General features: G+C 40.4%; 1 protein-coding gene across 3 annotated transcripts in view; it reads left to right on the top strand.

The window, feature by feature from the left end:
* Positions 1 to 17,825, top strand: part of nol4lb (nucleolar protein 4-like b) — a 340,275-nt gene that overhangs the window by 245,432 nt on the left and 77,018 nt on the right. The window lies entirely within an intron of this gene.

Consider the following 17,825-nt stretch of genomic DNA (forward strand, 5'->3'; position numbering starts at 1 on the left):
GAAAGCTAAAGCTCCTTTGTTACATTATAATTTGCTGTACATTAATTAACTTATCACCTGGGACATAAGCTGTTAAAACGCGACCCAAAGAGATAAATGAATTGAAGTGACAGTTGGTTGTGGGACTGATCTTGTGTCCTGCAAGCTGAGAATTAGACACTTAGATGTAACTGATACCCTTCAATGGATAGTAGTAGTTTGTCGCTGTATTCCAGGGAAAGTGTGTTTTTAAGTAATTTATGAGAGTGCGTATACAAACAGAGCTGGTGCCCTTGACGAACCTCCAGCCCCCAGAGTTAACTTTCAAAAATGAACATTGTGCATGAGCATGAACAAAAATTCTGCAGTTCTAATTACAGATTTGTTTTACATGAAAAAGGAGAATCTTAAGATACTAATTGTACATTCTCATTGTTCTACACTTTTCACAGGACATGTACTAGAAGAAATGCATTATAATGTGTAATATGGTTCACATGATGTAATCTATGTGTTCCTACAACAGGTACTAGATGATTTTATGTGCAATTTAGAAAATCAATAATCATTACAATAGAGTGGGCTAGATTAAATTGTGTTTTGTGATATTATTCATTGGTTCGCAGTTTTGGAATAGTCATATAGATGTACAGATGTGTAAAATTATTGCATAATGAGGAATATAATGTGAAATTTTGGGAAAGGCTGCAATGTAAATACAAGGAAATCTATATGTATGGCTGTATATGTGGATGTACATCAATAGATCTAGACCTTCCATTCCCACTGCTGAAGCCTCTTTGTTTACTTATGTAGTTTCATGAATAGTGCATTAAGATTCTTTTTTCCACCTCCCAAATTTTGCCTCTCTAGGCAACTGCCTAATTTGCCCAGTGGTTGCACTGGCCCTGTGTACAATCACCGTGTTATTTCCTTGTTCCCCACCACTTGCTCAAGACAGGCATTACCTTTGACTAAAAAGCAATCAGATAGCCTGCTCTAACACCTCCACTCATGCTATTTTCCAACTGAACTGCTAGGAAATTCAGGATGACCGGCTGTATGATTTTCCCCTCTGTCCTCTGCAACAAGAGTTGAAGTCAGGAAATAGACAATCAAATTTGTGTCCTTTCCTCGAGCTCAATTTATTCAGGAAAATTACAGAAATAATTTAATTAAATTCAGCTCGCAAGCTGTTTAGTGGTTTAAATATTCTTTTCATTAAAGTCTTAGAGAAAATGATTTAAGAAAAAAATACAATAATACGTTCGGGGATATTAAAAATAAATTAAAACCTATATATCAATATGCACAGATTATCATATATCAAATGTCACATTGTGTTACAAATGCAAAACAATTCTATAATAACTTTTACCCAGCATGAACTATAGCTTAGTGGGCTAGAAAATCAGGCACTGATGGAACTTGAACTTATTTCTATAAAGTTAAGATGACCTTACTGTGTTACTAGCAGAACCCGCCATGGATTTGCTCACAGTAAATAGAACACCATTTACAAGGACAGTATATTATACACGATATATTATTCCTTTTAGGGTGCAACTGTGTCACTTTAAGGCCAAATTGTAATTGTTAAGTAAATAAAATCAAGTTAATTTGAATTCAATTACTTTACCATTTGGTCAGGAAACTTTGTAATTTGGTCAGCAGTTTCAGGATGGAAGCTAAAATTGCAAAGTTCAGTATGGTGCAAGTGAAGTCCAAATATGAATTTAGATGTATGTATGCAAAAAAATGAGGTGCATTTGTTCGTCTATTGCAGCAAATCAGCTGGATGTTAGAGAACTAGTGAGAGAAGAGGCAGTCAACATTCTAAATGGCTGTGGGGGGTTACTTTGCATTTATTTTCTTGGTAAACAATTTGTAAAGCTTGTGCACAGCTTCCATATGACATGTCAGTCTTTATGCCTATAAATAGCAAGCATCACAAGTTCCCATAAGTTCATAGTAATGGGATCATCTTCACCCTAAGTGAAATAAATTGACGTTAAATGAGCAAAATGTCACCAGCACAATTATTGTCGTAAGTTTAGATTTAAATTGTTCTTTTTATATATTCTTTCAGAATAAACCTATGAATGACTCTCTTGAAGCTAAGTGCACCTATGGAATTTTTATATCTTATTTGTAGTACATCGGCTGTGTTAAAGCTCTTATAGGTAACCAATACGAAAGGGCAGAATTTTCTGCCTGTTGGGCAGACGGGCCCGATCCAATCTCCGGTGGGTGGGGAGACGATCCCTGCCGGAGAAGTGGGCCCCGCCGCCATTGTATGTGGGCGGGCCAATTAAGGCCCGCCCAGAGTGATGTCCGGCGAGAAGCGCTGTGCGCTTCCTGTGCAGGTGGGGGGGGATTCCCCAAAAGCGAGAGTGCGCTCTTTCGCGCATGCGCTCAAAGAAGCACACATCTCCCTGAGGCTAAGCGCTGCTTCAGGGAGATCGCTTCCACGTTGAAAAATATGAAAAATAGAAGAAAAAAAGATTCCCTAACATGTCCCTCTCATGTGACAATGTCACATGAGATGGGACATATTCATAATTTACATAATAACTTTATTAAAATTTTTGAAACCCTGCATGAAACCTCATCCTGCCGCTGGATGAGGTTTCAAGCTTTTCCTATTGCCTGCCGGGGCTCCTGGCCTGCCCGCCAACCTTAAGGTTGGACGGGCAGGTCCTTTATTTGTATAAATGATCCTGTCAATGGCCTCAATTGGCCATTGACAGGTCAGCGGGCCCGCAGCTGATTTTGCTGTGCCCCTGCCTTCCTGAAAATTTAAATGGGGCGGGGTGACGTCAGGGGTTCCGCCCGACGTCATCCCGTGTCATTGTATGCATCAGCGAGTGGGCCCCGCCCCTTGCTCGCCGACGGCAAAATTCTGCCCTTTGTTTTTAGCTGGCATTTGCTTTTATAGCCTACTATACAATCTGGTGTATAAGTTTTAGCTTCATTCATGTGATGTATCTGCATAAAAAATGATCGAAATATATCAGAATTAAAGGATTTATATTGAAAGGTTAATTACATAAACACTGTTTATACACAAGTGTGATTTCTAATGCAAATAAGATAATTTTGAAGGTAATTTTCTGACTTCTACACTTCCAGTGAGGAGCCTTGCCTGCTTTACATATTGTAAAGTTTTCTGACAACATTGGCTAGAACATACCCAAATATACAAAATGGCAGACAGCTCAGGAAAAGGAATTAGCACATTGATGATAAATAGATATCACTCTACATTGCTGAAGAGAGAGACATGTGGCTGAAGCTTTTCATCTTGCACAAACATAAGAATACCAAATTTCAAACAAGCACAACAATTTATACTACAGGAGGAAAGGGTGCTGATTGGTTGGCAAGTTGACTCTGATGGGTCAAGGCATTGCCATGAAGAAAGCAATGGGAAATTATAGGCTCCTGAAGCTCCCTGGTAATTCAAAAAAGGCACAAGGCTTGAACATATTCCTTTTGTTTGTAGAGACCAGGTCCATCACTTCTAGCAGCCATAAATGAGCCACGTTACAAGCTTGGCTGATTATCTTAAATTGCTTGTTGGTGTAGTTATTAGCACATTCAGGATTCTTCATCAAGTGCTGCCCAATTGCAGAATCACATCTAACAGTAGGTATTTTGTTTTGGAGTTTGCAAGTGCGGGTTGGTTGAGTATGTTCTGTACTTTGCCTATTACGAAAAACTGAAGATGTGTTTGCGATCTTTGAACCTGCAACTGCATGTAAGGATTTCCTTAAATACCTTAAGACGCTGTATCATGCACTCCAATTCACTTTTGAGGTGGAGCAATCTAACATGCTCCCTTTCCTCACTAGGCTAGTTAAGAAATCCACAAGTGGATTCTCCACTATTCTCTACCACAAGCCTATCTTCACCAGTCAATATATACACTGGAATTTGTATAGCTCTACACTATAAGATTGCCCTTATGGGCATTCTTGTAAATAGGGCCCTAGCCATTTCCTCACCTTGCAAACTTGATGCAGAAATAGAGAACATCAAAGCTATCCTGTAAGACAGTGGCTATCCTGATCATATCATTGTTCTCTGTGTATCATGCAAACATGTAAATGGAGTAAAGGCCATTACTTTCTCACCTGAAAAGTGCCCAATCTACCTCAAATTACCCTGGAAAGGCAAAGTATCTCAAAAATTTGAACTAAAGGTTAAGGAAGCCATTACATGCTGCTACAATGCAGTGGCTATGTGAGTGGTATTTTCCACTAACAGGATGCTGCTATCAGTCTAAAAAGATGTTCTGCCTGTCACACATTTGATCAAGATCTGTTTCCTCTATTAGTCTCAAAGATGTTGCTATATTCTCTAACTGCCTGCCTGACATTAAGATCTCAATGAGACAAAACTTTATTCAGCTTAGTGCCAGGAAAACTGCGACCATTCTCTCTTTGTCCATCTTTGTCCATACATGGCTCTGGCTTTGACTCCATGCCTACCTGTCACATCAAACCAAACCTTGTCAGGGCCAGTTCTGCAATCTGTGCTTCCATTGAGGAATGTCCATGCTGGAACCACATCTGCTTAAAGTTATCCCCATTTTAAGGTAATAAGAACATAAAGATATGAAAGTTCTTGTGTTTTTCTTTGTTGCTATGAGTTGTATATTAATTTCAGGTCAGTCTCAGGTGTTAGTTGTCATCAACGAATGATCTACATACACATGGCAGGTATAATAAAGTCCTATACCTCACCCACTACACCACTTTTCTGAATCCAAACATTCAGCAATTTATTAATATCTGTTGCCTTGCCATGGGAAATAAATCTCAAACACCTATTCCATTGTAAAAATCCTGACTGCTCCCATGATAACTGAATGCAGTGCACTAGAAGCAGGTGCATGAGTAGATAAATTACTGTAGTAAAACGTAAATAGCTTTAATAATAAAAATGAATGATATGAGATGATATAAATGAAGGTAAGGTACAGTGTTCATTTATTGGACTCTTTCTTTTAACATGGATCCATAAAATGCTCACATTGCAGGATGTGACAGATTTATAAAGCTGACCTTTCAAACGACTGTGGGGTAGAAATTGATCTTTGTGCCTGTTTTAAAAGCATAATACGGGTACAAAATTACCATATTAAAGCCAAAACATCCTGTACAAAGGGGCCAATATTTTCATATAGGTCCCCAAAGCACCCGACTTAGAGCTTCAACACATGCAAATAAGGGGCCTCGCAACTGTTTTAGCTCTGCCACCTCCCAACTGCAAGAAATTGAGAAGTGCTGACTGGCCCTGCCCCGCTGAGTTTTCCATAGTCATTGCTACAGCCTAAGCAGTATCCACTCTCAAAAAAGGTGACTTTTTAAAATTGTTTTTAAACTTGCCTATGGAAGAGTGAGAAGCAAGAGTGATTCTCTTGGCTCCATAGCTCTCTGATTGCTACTGTTGGCCCACCACACCTGGGCCTTTCCTGTTTGGTGCATGCTGGAAACACATTGTCAGTTACCTGCCTGAAAACAGACTGCAACAAATTTGTACTCTGACACTTTATTCGAGAATATTTTCTAATGTGTAACATTTTAAAAGAAGTAATGAATGATGGAGAAGAGAGATTTACTAATGCATGTGCAATCAAAGCTACATTGTAGTTTTAATTATTTAATGAAAGTGGCAATTGGTGGCAATGATCTTACAAAAAATGTTACCCTGAAATTCATGTTATGCAGTATTGTATATGCTAGTAAAAAGTAGCAGTTCAGACCAGATTGATGCTGATTAGCTAGAAACAAGGTTGGGACAGTAATTATCAATTGTTCTGCCTGTATTGTGTGTAAACTGCATACAAGTATAACTGTTTTCTGCAGTCAAGATAAAACTTTTAAATAACATGTAATCATATATTAAAAATAATCAAATTTCATGTTGAAAAAATAGGTTTTAGTAATAAAAAAATAAAGATGCATGATTTTATGATTTGTTTTTCTCTGTAGGATCTTCTTGTTCCATACAGTCTTTCTCAGCTCAAAGCACAGAATGGTACAAATGCAATATTGCATAATCACTGATTAGGGGACTCAATGATAGTGCAACAAAAGACAAAAATGTCGTGGAATGAGCTGAAATGCCTGTTGTTCCCTCTTCTGCCACAGCCGGACGTTTCATTAAGTAAACTGGGAAAATCCCAATAGTGACAGACTGAAGTCAAAGCAGCCATGGAGCTTGAACCCATTCCCTGCTGCCAAGGAAGCAGCTGTTCTGCTGCCTTTCCTGTCAAATATTTTAAAAGGAATGGTTTTTCTTTGGCAGAATCATATTACATGAAATTTCAAGATAATAGTTCCTGAGACAGAACATCCATCTTTATATCAAAAATCTAATTCTGCACTTTATGTTAGTTTTTTTGTTTTATAAATGCTGATGTCTGCATTTATAATGACTGCTTGGAAAAAATTGTCACACTGTAATTGACCCTTCTTCCAATGGAGGTGCGGCAGTGCCATCACTGGCTGGAGAGTGTAATTACTGTGCGATAAGTTTGTAGAGGTAGTTTTCCATTATAAATTTGGACATAGGAAATTGTACAGAAAATAGTATAATAAAAAAGACAGACAGACAAAATAAATACTGAATGGTATATATGCGCTCAGGATCCATTATCCCCCTCTCTAACCCCACTTCACCTGAAGATCATAATTTGGTGTTGATTTCTGTGCAACATCACAAGAAATCAGCTAATAATGCAGTAACATTCTTGGGTTCGTATTGCTGTCACACTGAAAGTCATTGAAATCAATGAGTAACATAACCATATTTAACACAATGAGCAACACAATAACCACCTTTTAATTTTACTTGCTTCCTATAGATGTGGCACAATATCTTCTTTTGCACAGTTAAAAGATGAACCATCTCCTCTCATTAACCATGAACAAGAACCTAGAAGATTCACTGGTATAAGTGGATAATATAGAAATGTCAGAATAGTGAAATGGCAAAAACCATAACCAAATTAACAGATACCAGAATTTTTTTTCCGATCATTCCCTACATGATGTCAGTTGAACTTTCTCATGTAATCAGTTGCTTAATGTCTAAAGGGTTAAATATCCTTTGGCGGTACGCTATCTAAAGAGTTAGCACAAAATTCCTTTGTACACTTATTTATTAGCTTGTTTAAATTAAATGGGCTGGTGGCCACACTGAAATAGGACAGACAGAAATTTATGCAAATACATTAATCAATGCCTTACCAGAATAAGTTAAACTCAACTTTCGTTCACCAGCTGCAACCTCGGAGAGCTCCCTGTGATCTGAAATTACTAATCCTAATACCTTGATGCGGAAAAATGCCAAGGACTATTAAACTTCACATAGAGGATTAAGGAGAATACAGGCTTGATCAGGAACTATCAGCATCAGAAGAAAACCCCCATAGCTCCAAAACCTTTGGAACAACATGCCAAGGAACAGCAAGGAGTTTCTAGGGGAAAAGGTGAAACAAAGGATGGCGCAAAACAGGAGTTATCGGATCGGCTGGCCGTCCGATGTTTAATCCCGTTGACTGTAATTGTTATTATTGAACATCAGGCGCTGCCAGTAACCGCCCATTTTGCGCCACCGTTTGAGATGAATTTCTAGAAGTGAAACAACTAAAAGGAACTAATAAGTAAGGAAATCTTAAAAAAAAGGTAACATAGGCAGAGACAAATTTATTAAATAGAGAGCAGCAAAGTTAATTCAACAACAAAGGGGGAAGTTAAAAGTATAAAACAGAAATCCAAAGTAAATAATAATTAAAAGAGGCACTAGAGAGGAACTAAAGTAAAATCAAACAGGACCACTGGAATTGAAGAAATGAAAATGAAAAAGGGGCAATGGGGAAAACAGAACAAAACAGGGAAGCTCCATGAATACTGCATCCAGTTCTAGTTGCAAAAAAAATTAAGACAACACTCAGGGCTGGATTTTCCCCTCAGAGTTGGGAATCAGGAGGTGATTTCAGTTTCGGGTCGTGAACCTGCCTCCGTCACAGGCCTACTGCGATGTGGGATTTTCTGGTGGTCAAGCCTTAATAATCTGGAGATTGGTCTGCCTTCCAATTCGGCAGACCTGAAATGGGAATGGAGGTGGGCTGATTCCAGAGTGGGTAGGTTGATCCATTCCGTCCAGCTTCAGAACAGGAGAATTTGCCCCAATATATTTGTTGCTGAAAATTGCTAGGTACCAGAAAGCAAAGTTATATAATTATTGATTAATAGAACAATATAAAGAACCTCCTCCATCCTCACCCCCTTTCTGTTTCTTCCCCCTTCCTTTTGTTTTTTCCAATAATTTATATAGATTTTTTCTTTTCCCACCTATTTCCATTATTTTAAAATATTTTTAAATCTTTTATGCTCCCCCCACCCCCACTAGAGCTATACCTTGAGTGCCCTACCATCCATTCTTAATTAGCACATTCGTTTCGATAATATCACCAACTTTAATACCTATGTGTTCTTTTGTTCTGTTGTCTGTGACATATTTTGATGATCTGCTTCTATCACTGCTTGTTTGTCCCTACAACCACACCAACCCCCTCCACTTCTCTCCCCCCACCCAACACACCGCCCCCCCCCTCACACACACACACACACACACACACACACACACCTTAAACCAGCTTATATTTCACCCCTTTCTTGGATTCACTCAGTTCTGTCGAAGGGTCATGAGGACTCGAAACGTCAACTCTTTGCTTCTCCGTCGATGCTGCCAGACCTGCTGAGTTTTTCCAGGTAATTCTGTTTTTGTTTTGGATTTCCAGCATCCGCAATTTTTTTGTTTTTATCTAAAGAACTGGGGATTGGTATATCCTAGGAAAAAGGGAGAGTATGTCGTTCAAACACAGTTAAGTTTGCAAAAACTGAAGCAATGAGAAAGAGATAGTATTTTCTGATTCAAAGGATGGGATATTCAGTTTTTACTTGAAGTGAAAATATATGGCTGAAAACAATGTAGATTGTAGAGTCACAAACTGAAATCATTTATTTCTTTGAGAACCAGATACAAAGAGAACAAATTTAAACTGCTCAGTTATCAAAGGCTAAGGAGAACTAGAATTTGAACCAGTTAAATTCTGAGAGGCTGTTTTTTCCAAACTGATAAATGGTGAGTCTTAACTCTGCTTAACTATTTGAGAACTGTATAGAGATGTTTTTTATGAGAATTGTAAATAAGGAGAGTCAAAAGTTGAGGCCATTAATTCTTTAAGGGCTCTATCCAATGAGTCAAAAGCCATAGCTGTTTAACTGTGAACATTGTATACGTCTGGATTCTGGAGTGTCAGGAACCAAGGCTGGTAAATTCTTTGAGAACTATGGTTGAAGTAAAAAGTAGAGGATGTTTATATAAAGAGTGATCTTTAAAGAGTTAGGTTTCTCTAAAGTAGTGAACTTAATGTAAAAAAACTAGATTCCAGTCTCAGCGGTGGGATATAAATTTATCCATTAACATTTCATTGGAAAGATGTACAACTTTTAAAATCGAGTCATCTTCATCATATGAGATCTACCAAAAATTGAATGTTGCATTTTACAAAATTAACATATGTGGAAGTAGAAAGCTTGATTAAGGCTCTCAGTTCCACGTACCTGGTCTGATACCAGAAAGCTGCTGAGCTCTAGCTGCCTCACTGAAAATTAAAGAAACCTTAATGGAAATGAGCTCTAACGAGCCCACAACAATATAAATTAGATTCTTAGCGGTAGTGGGCCTGCCATGCCCTCAGGAGAACGGGAGAGGGCAGAAACGAAAGGGGCACTTCTGGCCGTGTGGCTCGGCAGCCTTCTTCTTTCTCTGTGCCACCTCTGCTCCCATCTGATTTGGGACTGGTAGGGAAGAATTTTCCCCCCGTCAGGAGGGAAGTGCAGGCGCGGGCAGGCACGCCTCCGATCGACGCCCCTGACCAAGGGTGCACCGCCAATTTACTTGGGTGGGCCAACTAAGGTCCGCCCAGCATGACGTCCACCAGGAAGTGCTATGCGCCCCCTGTGCATGCGGAGGGGGATTCCTTCTGCCAAGAGTGCGCTCTTTTGCGCATGCATGTGAAAGAGCGCACTCATCTCCCTGAGGCTAAGTGCTGCCTCAGAGACACTGGTGCCAAATTTGAAAATGGTAAAGGTGTACAAACAAAATTTCCCTGACATGTCCTGTCATGTGACACATGAGTTGGGACGTGTCCATCACTTTAAATCAAACATTTATTACATTTTTAAAAACCCTGGTGGACGTCATGCTGGGCGGACATTAGTTGGCCCACCCAAGTAAAATGGCGGTGCGCCCTTGGTCGGGGGCGTCAATTGGAGGCGTGCCTGCCTGCGCCTGCTCCTGCACTTCCCTCCCGACAGGGTGAAAATTCTTCCCTACCAGTCCCAAATCAGATGGGAGCAGAGGTGGCACAGAGAAAGAAGAAGGCTGCCGAGCCACACGGCCAGAAGTGCCCCTTTCGTTTCTGCCCTCTCCCATTCTCCTGAGGGCATGGCAGGCCCACTACAGCTAAGAATCTAATTTATATTGTTGTGGGCTCGTTAGAGCTCATTTCCATTAAGGTTTCTTTAATTTTTAGTGAGGCAGCTAGAGTTCAGCAGCTTTCTGGTATCAGACCAGATACGTGGAACCGAGAGCCTTAATCAAGGCTTTCTACTTCCGCCCATGGATGAGATTTCATGCTTTTTCTGAAGCCCACCAGGGCTCCTGGCCTGTCTGCCAACCTTAAGGTTGGACGGGCAGGTCCATTAATTAGTTTTTAAATGGCCTCAATAGGCCTTTGCCAGGTCGGCGGGCGCACAGCTGATTCGGCTGCGCCCCCGCTGACCTAAAAATTGAAGTGGCGTGGGGTGACATTGGGAGTTCGGCCCGCGTCATTTTGCGCGTCGGCGAGGGAGCCCCGCCCCCTGCTTGCAGACCTAAAGATCCTGGCCGTAAAATCTAGCCCTTAAAGCAGAGAAGAGCCACAAGACTAATCTCAATTTTCAGTGATCTGAGATATGACTTATGACTGGAGAAACTTGGGCTTTAGATCCTGAAAAGGAAATGCCTGAGTAGTAATCTTATAGAGTTATATAAGATCATTAAGTGTATATTGCTTTAAATTAAACTGTGAGAGTAGAACTAGGGGAACACAGGTTAAAACGAGTAAAAGTAATATCAAGACTGATATCAAGAAATAGTTTCACCAAACAAAAAGTGATCAATAAACAGAAAAAAATTCCAGGTATAGAGCAGTGGAGACAAAACCCTGGAATAATTTATAAAACGCACAGATGCTATAATGATGGAACATTAGAATCACTTTGAATAGCTGAATTAATGAATGCCCTTCCTCCTCTATAATTATCTTGTATTAGTGTGTTGCTCATCTGCAGTATGAACAAGTGTTACTTCACTTCGAACTTTTTCCCAACTATTGCTCGAACAGTACGTTTGATTTTATGACCTCTGTCAGATGACTGCAGATTCATTTGAACTTGTGCTCCTTGGGCTTTGTGTTGTTATATCACTGCTAAATAGAAGACTTTGTTTATAACTTATGCAGAGTAACCATGTGATTGGGCGAAAAACATTATCAGGTTGTTTTTCTTTCAATAAGATATCCCACCATTTGCTGGATTATTTAATCTAAAGTTGTTGGCAATCTTCCATCTACAAGAGATGATGGACACGCAGCAAACAATACATTTAGGTGGAGGGGTCTTCATTTGGTGCACCCTTGCAGATGGCTGTGAAGGCCAATCCTTGAGGGGCAGGTTCTGCCCCAAGTGCTGAACATGAAGCTGCCACATGATGTGTGTTGTTTTCGGCATTGGCACCTGTTGCCAAGTTTCTGTAGCTACTGGCCTTTGTGGTAGTGCACACCAGCCCTCAGGAGATGTCACCATTTCCCTTTTTCGCCAGCTAGTGACTCCTAGAGGACTTTCTGTTCTTGCCCATGGTGGAATCAGCACGGGCGGGACCAATAAACTTGGGAGAGCAGCCAAAAGCCCATTGACTTTGCGGCAGGACCGGAAAATTCCATCCAGTGTCTTCACCATAGAACATGGTCCCGAGTCACAGCTGCCAATGACAGGGAAAAAGGAGTGGGGATGCAGAGTTCTAGGTGGTTGTTTGGCTGGAGCTGACTACAGGGATAGGGAGGGACAAAGCTGTGCAGATCAACTTTATATTGTACTAGCAATTATTGATTTTGAGTCCCATGCTGATAGTGTGGAGCCAGTCAACCATGCATTTAAGCTCATGTAAATGAGCTAACAGCATGCAGATGATGTCCTGTTTTCCTTGCATCTAATGGGTGAGGGTTAATCATGTATCACGATCCCTGCGTCAGCTTTTGGGGGCTATCCATTTTAGCCCCTCAGATACAGAAATTGTAATGGCGTTCATAAGGATGCAGTTTTCAGTTCATGGGCAAAGAGCCCAGCAATACTCAACACCTAAACAAGTGGCCACTCATAATGACCCAGATTTGGTTCATTAAATGACTACCTACAGTTCTTATGAGGTTAGCATCAAAGTGCCTCATAAACATTCCTTCTGGTCCTGGTGCAAGCATCTGTCATTGCTACTGATTTTTTTAAAGTTTGCTGCCAGTCATGCCTCTCAGTAATTGGCAAATTTTCTTTGTGGTGACATGTGTTGCGATGCACAATGATCATTGCAGTTCTGTTTTTGCACGGTGAGAACTACAACTTCCATGATGCACCTCTGTCATACACACACAAATAATTCACAGGGGCTGAAAATACCTAGGTAGCTTTACAGCTCAAACTCCATGCACCGAACAAAAGGATAGGCCTGTATGGATAACCTGATCACAAGCATTTTGAACACTTAATGTGCAATTTCATGGATACTTTTAGTATTTATTTTTCAAAATTTATTTCTTTAATGTTTTTAATGTTTATGTTGTAAATGTTGCTAGCTGCACAAACTCCCCCAAGTGAGGAAGGAAAATGGCAGCTGGAAACTGAGGAAATAAATTTGGTAATTAATTTGATGTGTTTTGTTGCACTTGCTGCTTGTGAATCATAATTTTGCAAAAAAATTTGATAGATTTTAATTCTTGGTCTTCCACTGATTAAACTTTACTTATTGGTACTTCATGCTACTCCTGTTTCATTTACGTTTGATTGATTGGATTTTCAGCAACTAAGCAGCTAGTTGTGCCAGTCATGGTTTTGCTTCCCCTATTTTGGTATGACGTTTTGAAGGTATGCTACTATTAAGCTGTGAAGTCGCAGAAGGACAGTTTCAGTTGTGACAAATTTGAAAGAATTGGCACTATGGCCTTGTGTTAGAGAAAACTTTTAGTTTCATTAGAGAAGCAGCCATATTAGCACTCATTTTTAGTGCTTGCAGTTATATGCAAGTTCATTACTTATATCTAGATTTCTTTTTTTACTTGTTTACGTTTTGCAGGCATTGCTGGCAAGACCAGCATTTATTACCCATCCCTAGTTGGCCTTGAGAATATGATAATTGCAGTCCATGTGATGGAAGTACTCTCATAGTGCTGTTAGGGGGTACATTCCAGGATTTTGACCGAGCAACGCTGAAGGAATGATGACATGTTTCCAAGTCGGGATGGGATGTGGTTCAGAGGGGAACTTGCAGGTGATGATGTTCCCATGCATCTGTTTCCATTGTTGTTCTAGGTGGTAGAGATCGTAGGTTTGAGAGGTGTTGTTGAAGGAGCATTGGCAGTTGCTGAAGTGCATCTTGTAGATGATACGCACTATAGTTGCAATGCAGTGGTCATGGAGGGAGTGAATTGTAGAGGTGGTGCATAGGTGTCAGTCAAATGGGCTGCTTTGACCTGAATGATGTTGAGTTTCTTGAGTGTTGGTGGAATTGCAGTCAACCAGGCAAGTGGAGATTATTCCATCACATTTCTTATTTGTGCCACGTAGATGGTGGAAAGACTTTGGAGAGTTCAGGAGTTGAATAGTTTGCTGCAGAATACCCTGCTTCTGACCTGCTCTTGTAGCCACAGTCTTAATGTGGCTTGTCTGATAAAGTTTCTGGTCAGTGGTGACCCCAGGGTATTGATGGTGGGGGATTTGATGCTGGTAATGCCATTGAATGTCTAGGGGGAGTAGTTAGGCTCTCTTGTTGGAGATGGTCATTGCCTGGCATTTGTGTGGCACAAATGTTGCTTTCCACTTATAAGGCCAAGCCTGAATGTTGTCCATTTCTTGCTGCAAATGGACACAGACTGAACAGTGTACAGTCATCAGTGAACACCCCCTATTTTGGCCTTATAATGGAGGGAAGCTCATTGATGAAACAACTGAAGATGGTTGGTATTAGAACACTGTCCTGAGTACATCTGCAGCGATGTCCTGCAGCTGAGATGATTGACTTCAATCAACTATAATTGTCTGCCTTTGTGTTTATGTGGGAAGTCAGTGAGGTGTTTTCCCTAATTCCCATTGTTTTAAATTTTACAAGGGCTCCTAATATGTATTAATATATGTCTAGTTTGTAAGAAGCTATTACCTGAGCGCTGAGGCACATTCTGTCACCTTGAACAGGCTTTGATGAAGGAGCTAATTAACACATAACATTTGAATTGTGTTTGTATGTTGGAATGTTAATAATAAGGGATCTTGCACCTTGCAATAAATCCAGTTTACCACACCTAAAATTATGGTTCTTTCATTGGCAACAGCTGCATGCTTCTGTAAAGGGCAATGAATAGAAAGCCAGAGGCATTTAATGGCAGTCCATGGGACAAGTCAATAGTCTGTTGCATAATCGTGAACTGTATTACACTTGAGATAGAACGAGCATTTGGAGTTACCCAAGATTGAATCATCATAATTGAGTTCTTCTTCATAAGTGTCTTGGTGCCAGTGTTACATGAGAGTCCTGAGCTGTATTCATTCATGATGTGAACTCATTTGAACCCCCTGTTTTTTTGTGACTGTGAAACTGATCTTTCTCTATTCTATTACTTAGGGTCATTTGCAGGGCTTGGCTGATCCTGCTGATGTAGGGAGGTAGTGGTATTGTCGCTGAACTAGTAATCCAGAGACCCAGGGTAATGCTGTGGGGACCCTGAGTTCGAATCTCACCACGGCAGATGGTGAAATTTGAATTCAATTACAATCTGGAGTTAAAAGTCAAATGATAACCCATCTGCCTTTTAGGGAAGGAAATCTGGCCTATATGTGACTCCAATATGGTTGAATCTTAAAACTCCCTCTAAAATGGCCGTGCTGTATCAAACTGCTAAAAACTCTCAAAGGAGTGAAACTGGATGGACCACCAAAGCACAGCAAAGTCCTCCTTACTAACATTTGGGGGGCTTGTGCCAAAATTGGGAGAGCTGTCTCACAGACTAGTCAAGCAACAGCCTGACATAGTCATATTCATGGAATCATACCTTACAGACAATATCCCAGACACCACCAGCAGGACAGACCCAGCACAGAATGTACCCTCGGTGGGGAACTTCAATGTCCATCACCAAGAGTGCTCAGTAGCACTATGACCGAGCTGGTTGAATCCTAAAGGTCAGAGTAACTCACCTCCTGACTTCCCAAAGCCTGTCCACAATCTACAAGGTACAAGTCAGGAGTGTGATGGAATACTCTCCCCTTGCCTGGATGAGTGCAGCTCCAGCAACACTCAGGAAGCTCAACACCATCCAGTACAAAGTAGCCCGCTTCATTGGCACCCCATCCACAAACATTCAGTCCTCCACCACCGACGCACAGTATCAGCAGTGTGTACCATCTACAAGATGCAATGCAGAAACTCACCAAGGCTCCTTAGACAGCACCTTCCAAACCAATGACCACTACCATCTAGAAGAACAAGGGCAGCAGATGCATGGGATCACCGCAACCTGGAAGTTCCCCTCCAAGCCACTCACCAACCTGACTTGGAAATATATTGCTGTTCTTTCACAGTCGCTGGGTCAAAATCCTGGAACTCCCTTCCTAACGGCACTATAAACATACCTACACCACATGGATGCAGTGGTTCACAAAGGCAGCTCACCACCACCTTTTCAAGGGCAATTAAGGATGGGCAATAAATGTTGGCCTAGCCAGCGAAGCCCATATCCCTTGGATGAATAAAAAAAAGATTGGTCAGCCAGTGCATAAAGATTCGAAACTCAAATTTTTTAGAAAAATTGAATGAAAACAAATAAGGTACTTTAGTTAAGTCCTTAAGTCTTTCAATTCAAAACAGATTGATCTTGAAACGTTAACTGATGAGGTTACCAGAAAATGTATGGGCTATGAATTGGAAAATTGACCCCAGCACCCAAATTCCCATTACGTACGTGCAATGGGAAACCTCACCTATTGAGTGCACATATAAAAAATTTGGGTGCATGATTTTCCAAACTTAGTGGTTACAAAATTGTGCACAAACTGGTGACATACATTCCCAACAGGTGAAGCTCTCCACCTGGACTGCAAAGTTAAGATACTTTACCTTCTTTATCGTGTAAGTCAACTAATCCTGCTTATAATGACAACACATAGGTGAAGAATGTCTTTGCCTCACAGATTGTGTTCACACCAGTAATTGGAAAATATATTTGTTATTTTAAGTTTGTTGGCAACTCTACTGAAAAAAGATTATGTTGCGGGAGATTGACTACTAAATTCACAATGTGTGATCAATAAGCACAACAATGTTCCTACTAAGGTGCATGCATGCACAGAACCCAAAAGTTACCACGCAGGCTGCTCACAAGTTGTCCCATTTATGATAGCGCATGTGCGACCGTGGCTCTGCAAAAAAAAAATTAAAGGTACCGTGCATTGAACAGACTGTGCTTAGTAAAAAACTGTTACTGGAACAATGATGCACAGCACTTAAAGTTGTATATATGTTATGCATATTTCCTATTAAATATCAATCTGTTGGTGAAACTACTTCGCTTGCAAAGCAGCAACATTTTTGTTATTGCTGTAAGAACCTAGATGAAGGTCCAAAGTTCATTACCATCAAGGTTGACAAGTTCAAGAAAAGATGAGATACATTAGGAAATAGGAATTAAGTGACACAAAGCTTTGGCTTTAAGAATTCTTTTGAGTGTAGGCAGGAGGGAAGAATGAGGAGAAGAGAAGTAGTTTCACGGTTTTGAGACTATTGATTTTGAAACATTGATGGCTGCAAGGCAACAGATGGATTGTTTGAAGCTCGGAAGAAACAAGCAAAGAAAATTAAGAGGAGCACGGACTATTCTGTCAACGAATATGGAGTGACAAGAAGGGAAAGAGAGCTGTCTTGTCAATTGGTGAGCTTCTTTGAGAGAAATGCAGGAACAGTCACACCAGATGTGGTTGGGCTACTAAAGTCTTGAAACATAACTTGATTTAAGGATCTTTTCTATAGGAGGTCAAAAATTACAAACTTCTCAATAAATAACACTCCATGTTAATCAATTGGAAGCATGCAACATAAGTCTCTATGATAATCTCCTACTTCAATAAAGCTATTGAGATACAATCATTAGCATAAACATATTAAGGAGAAAATAGTTTGGACATAGTCTCAGGCCCACACTTGGCAGTTAGCATGCCTGAAGCAAGAGGCCCATGGATCAATAGCAATTGGTCTTTGAACCTCATCTACATAATAAGGGCTCATTGTCAAACTTGTTGTGCTGCCATAGGCAGCTTGCCGCACAAGGAGGACCCAGATTAAGGTTGCTATTGGGCATGTCCAGGGAGAGGGGAATGGATTGCACTATTGCTCCTAGCCCCATAAGAAGGTACTGTAAAAAAAAAAAAATCAGAAATTTAAGTTTGCTTATCAGCCACAGAGATCACTGA

Source organism: Carcharodon carcharias, chromosome 14 (genome assembly GCF_017639515.1).
Source record: "Carcharodon carcharias isolate sCarCar2 chromosome 14, sCarCar2.pri, whole genome shotgun sequence".
In the NCBI taxonomy this organism is placed as follows: Eukaryota; Metazoa; Chordata; class Chondrichthyes; order Lamniformes; family Lamnidae; genus Carcharodon; species Carcharodon carcharias.